The sequence below is a fragment of the Pteropus alecto genome, unplaced genomic scaffold, assembly GCF_000325575.1.
Source record: "Pteropus alecto unplaced genomic scaffold, ASM32557v1 scaffold86, whole genome shotgun sequence".
In the NCBI taxonomy this organism is placed as follows: Eukaryota; Metazoa; Chordata; class Mammalia; order Chiroptera; family Pteropodidae; genus Pteropus; species Pteropus alecto.
The window spans coordinates 11,811,606-11,817,479 of record NW_006442109.1 but is presented as its reverse complement, the minus strand read 5'-3'; positions in this window follow the sequence as shown (position 1 = coordinate 11,817,479).

Here is a 5,874-nt window from a genome sequence, read left to right as displayed (position 1 = left end):
CATTGACCTCGGGGAAGCTATTGAATTGGTCTACGTCCATCTATCATGGGTATCAGTGACCAGAAAGGCAGGGGCCAAAGAGCAAAAGGGAAGAGTGACTCTCTTCTCCCTCCTTCCTTAAGGAGATCCTGTCCCCTCCCAGGACTCCACTCCCTTTGCCACAGCCACACACAGTCACCTTGAACCCTGAGGTCTAATAGTTTTTACAATAATGAACTCACGTTCATCTAGCACTTACCTGATCTCAGAGAACATCTACATATATTACTTGATCTGGACAGTGATGCTAGTAACAAGGTGGGACAGGCATCAGAATTATGTCCAGTTTATAGATAAGGAAACAGTTCAGTGGTGAACTGACTGTCCATTCTTCTGCAGCTAGTAAGTGCATGAGCCAGGTGAGACTGGAACCTGGTTCTTCTGAATCCAAGCCCATAGTGAGTGGGCTTTGACCTTTAACGAATAGGAAAGCATCAGCTCTCACTTAGCAGCCAACTTGGTCGTAAGCATGGATTGTGGTTAAGGGTACACACATAGCGAGTATGAGTGATCCTAGAACCAGAATTTCTGCCAAGGCTTTTAAAATGCTGACATCATGTAAAGTAATTGATCTTTAGAAAGAAAGATCATTTTATTTATGACAAGATTCAGTGCATTCATTTATTCATTAATTCATTCACATATTCATTCACTCAAGTGCATATATCAAGAACTATCGTATGTCCAATAGATGCAAGCCAATTTGCCAAAAATCAGTGCATCCCACAACGCCATCCGCTGAGTAATCAGTTCACTCGATTTGTCAATTTAATCAGTTTGTCAAATGAGTACTTTACTGGTTTTACCAAATTTATCCACTGTAACTGTCACAGCCTGAACACTAGTGTTTTAACAATTAAAATATTGGCCAAACCGAAATATGTAGAAATTAAATTTTTTTCCACAAGAAGCATTACTTTTCCAGGCAAAATCCCAACCTTAAACTATATGACAGGATTGTTTTGGCTACATCTGCTTTCCTTATGTGCTTTTGAATGTATATATTTCCAAAGTTGAAACACTGAAATATTTTTTCATCAGTTTCTCAAAGGGTCGTTAAGCCTGACCTTTGTAGAGGCAGCATAAGAAGCGATTATGCAGACCTGGAGCCAGCCTGCCTGATGTGTAAGCCCAATTCTGCCGCTTTCTTTAGAAGCAGCACCTTGGTCAAGTTACTTGTACATATTTGATGTGACTTCGGCCATATTATGTACAAACAATGGGGGAGAAAACATATCACAATAACAACAGGGTTATTTCTGGGTGGTGGGATTATGAGTAACTTTACTTGCTTTTCTTATAACTTTTCTATATGTCTGTCTTATTTTAAGACATTGTTTTAGGAGTTTGAAGTGTTCAATATAAAAGAAGAACTACACTAGATGGCTTTATATATGTTGTTTTATCTAATCCTCGCAATAAATGGACAAGATAAATAATATTATCACCATTTTACAAAGACACTGAGGCTCCAAGATATTAAGTAACTTGCATGCGTCCCCAACCTCAGAGGAGTCTGACTTCCAGTCTGTCTGATTTCAAAGCCCGTGCTAATGTTTACTTCCTCTGGTTCAATTTAAGAGTCCTTCTCTGTTAAATGAGTGTGATACCTACCTGCATCTCAAAATATGAAGGGAGGATGGAATGCGATGGTAGGTATGAAAGCCCACTGCCAATGATAAAGTGGTCTACAAAGACTAATACTAACCAGTAGTGTATGTGTTCACTGTGCTGTTCCAAGGCTTTGTGCATAGCATGTTCCTTCAAATCGTCCCAATAACCTTTGAGGCAGGTGGCCATAATTATCCCCATTTCCAGAAAAGAATATCAGGGAACACAGAGGACAACATGCCAAGGTCAAACGACTGTACATGACATTAATTAGCTAGATGGGAGACTTTCCATTGTGAGTGACTTCCGGGTCTTCTTTCCTACTCTTCTCCCCAACACCTTCCTCAGGGCTGCACCCTACGGAACAGCCAGCCTGGCTCAGCAGGAGGTGGATGAGGGGTGGAAGTCCGTTCAGGATCAGAGGTCAGGCATCAGACCCACCTCTTTCTGAGAGTGTTATTGGCCTTACTTTCCAGGGACTGTAGGGAGCAACCATGAACTCCAAGGACACTGCTGCCACCTGCTGTTCACACATTCTCCGTCCAAGGCCTTCTCCCCAACGCCTGGCAACCTTGGGGCAAGGCCTTTTGCTTCTTTGAGTCTGTCTTCATCTGTGAAATGAAGACAACAATATCTGCTTCATACAATTGTTTTTATGATGAAATAAGATTCGATTTCCCTCTACAATCTACTTTCCTATCAGAAAAATAGTTAGATATGTAAAAGGCAAGCCAAGATGGGGAACAAACGTCCCTAAATGCCTAAAATCACCTCTGCTTACATTAACATTTTAAACAACTTCAAAATTTCTTTCTTAGTAAAGCATTTCCCTTTATATTTTGCTACTGATTTTGAAGTTTTAAAAAATTAAATCTCAAGTAATTTTCTGTGCCTTTTATTAAGAGTGCCTGAACCAGAATATGAAATAATAAAGAGTATCTAATTTTTTTTTAATAGAAAAAGCTTTCATAACTAAAATTGTCCCTTCCATCTGAGACTGTAAGAGTTACTTCCAAGATTCTGGTTCACAAGTTTCACATCACTTCTTTCAGGCGAGGCATCTAGAAAATGGGCAATAGAAAACAGAAAACTAGAGTGGGCTTTTTCTTTTCAAGTTCCCTTGGGAACTGATGTAAATAACAAAGCTCAGAGGCCTGGCTCCCTCTCAGCAGCTATAAACATCACACCAGATTCTGTTTGCCTGAAAATTCCTTCTGACTAGGTCTAGATGCCAGCAGTTGGATGGTAATCAGCTTTCATGTTGCCAATCTAATATTCCTGCCTGGAGTATTTGCAACTTGTATCGCTGTTTAGAAGTTCAGGAAAACTGAAACTCTCTATTGGCAGGTTCCAGCACATATATGTAAATTATTTCAAGACTATCCACTCTACTACATGCTATAGGCCTGGATATGATGTGGGTTTGAGGGGCAGACCTGGCTGTTCTTACCTTCTAAAAGGGAGGCTGGGTACCAATTCACTCTCTCACCTCCTCGGTGTGGACAACGTGCTAAATGAAGATACTGTCTACTACTTGGATTTCTCTGGGATACATGCAAGTTACATAATGCTTTGCCAAAAGTTTCTCCTCTAAAAGACAGCTTTTGAAAATGTCTTTCCTTTCTGGAAATAAAAACAAAGCAACTCTAAGATAGCATTTTACACCTATTAAATTAGTAACATTTTATAATAAATTGCTAAATGCTGGAATACTTGCAATGAAATCAAATATGCCTAATGGCATTGCAATTTGTGAAATCCTTTTGTAAAGTAATAGAAATATATTTGCAAGAACCCTAAAGATATTTCCATACCCTTTGAGCTAATAGTTATAGACTTGAGACTTTATCTTTTGACAAAAGCAAAAAGCTATATTTGAAAAGCTGCTCACTGCAGCATTATCAGTAGTAACAAAAGAAAGACCTGGAGACAACCTAAATCATGACCCAAAGGGGATTACGATTAAGTTCACGGAATATTATTTTGTCATTAAATGATAAACATGGAGGCTATGCATGAGGAAATGTCGAGAAATATTTGCTATAATGTTAAGTGAAAAAAGGCAGAATGCCAAATGGTATGTACATTATAACTACAGCCATCATAAGCAACCTGTGCTTTTGGATGACAGCTAGGCTATAATGGGCAAATACACAAAGAGTTGTATTCAGATAGTAGAATTCTAGATTATTTTAATCTTTTTATTTCCAAATTGTCTTTAATAAGGTTACATTAGAAAAAGAAAAAAAACAACTGATCTTTCAGGCTACAGATATTCTATCTCCAAGGTGAATCTAGTTACTCTGCAGAGCACCTCTTTTTGGAACAGAGAGGCAGTTGTGATCTATTTGGAGAGGCTAATGATTTCTCGTTTCCTTCAGTTGTAAAAAAAAAAATTCCATCAAGCACCACAGTGTTCTAATGCAATATATTGCAATCAGAAGAAGCAAATACCATGCAGGAAAAAAATCCTCAGTTTAAGAACATTGTGGTCCTAAATTTTTTTTAATGTTGATCTGTACTGACATGACACTCTTGTCTAGCCTCAATGGGAAGAATCGTAAAGTGACAATAAAATAGGTCAATGTCTGTCTTACTACCAACTTGCCTTTGACTAGCACTTTACAGTTTTCAAAATACTTTCACATCCTTTATCAAATCCAAGCTTCACAACAACTCCATATGGCAGGTAGTGAATGTAAGATTCTGATCACTATATAGATGAGGACATTGAGGCTCGGAGAGCTAAGTGATGTGCCCCAGCTCACTCAGCTAGTAAGTGGAAGTGCTGGAACTAAGTATTTGACAATTGTTTGACATAAGAAGACATGACCAGACTCTCAGTGAGTGTCTACATATCAACTCTGAGGTACAAAGATTATGAAGAAAATACTGATTGACTTTTTAAGAGAAGAAAGGAATGTTTTGTGAGATATGAATGTTTACCGTACCTGGGGAGAGGTACATGATGACCTGTTGGTGGTGAAGCCAGAGTGTGAGACAGTTGAAGGAAGATGACTCAGGACATCTGTACCCAGAACAAGGAGGCATCTGCTAAAGAAAGACAAGGCTTATGATGTGCATCCTGATGGAGCCTTTGGGAGGCAGAACTAAGGGTGGATCTGGATTTGGATCTTCGGTTCATTGGTACTCAAGGAAATTGAGAGGAAAGCATTTCAAACTGAGGCCTGGGACATAGAAATAAGAATAACTCTTAAGATGATATTGGGGTATAGCTCTTAAGAAACTATGAAATAACCACATAATTGGTGAGAAAAATAGCAGCACTGCCAATATCTCTGAGGTTTGTTCAATACATACATGTCTCTGGGCCGCTGTGCTCAAGCCAACTAGCTTGGGTGTCTCCAACTGAGATCTGCAGACTCACCCTCAGGGTTGTGTGAGTGCTCCATAAGGATTTTCATGTTTTATCTTTTCATTCAATGCCCATTTAAAATAAAATTAATGTTTGCAGATTCTAGGTCATCTGGACAGCCACTGAATACCACAACATGATTTCAGTGTCTACATTGGCACTGTGTTTAGATAGTATTAGGGCCAAATAATACTATTTGAATTGTCACAACTAGAGGAAAAAAGAATAGAGATGTATTTAATACGTAAACAGGTAGAGACCAATGGACAGCATAAAACATTGCATGAAGAAAATTTTCCCCAAAATATTTGTGTCAACCAGAAAACTGTGTGCAGAATTATCACATAGTCCATGAGTTATAGGCGTGTCAAATACAGAAGAACTCTGTCAAGAAAAAATATCCAAGAAAGGTCTCCTGTATGACATACAGGGATGAAGTCTTACCCGAGGATGATCCTTTTGGTTTCAGGATCCATTCACACTCTTAAATTTTTCAGTAATTTCAGTGAACCCCAAAGAGCTTTTGTTTGTGTGGGTTAAATATGTTGACCGCAAACCAAAAGTCAGCCAGATAATTATTTCTCCAGCAAAAATGTGTTTATTTGGGAACAACAAGGAATTGCAGTTTGGTACATGCAAGCCACGTGCAAGCCTGCTAAAACAAGGAGAGGAATTTTTTTTACACAGAGGGGAAGAAGAAGTTGGGAGGGCTAAGATAAAGAGTTTTCTCCCTTTTGTGTTTTGAGATAGACATAGGACATGACAGCTCCCCTTTCCAGCCTCCCTACTTCACTTTAAATGAGTTTTCTGTTTATTAATTTTTACATATCTACCAATATTTATGTATT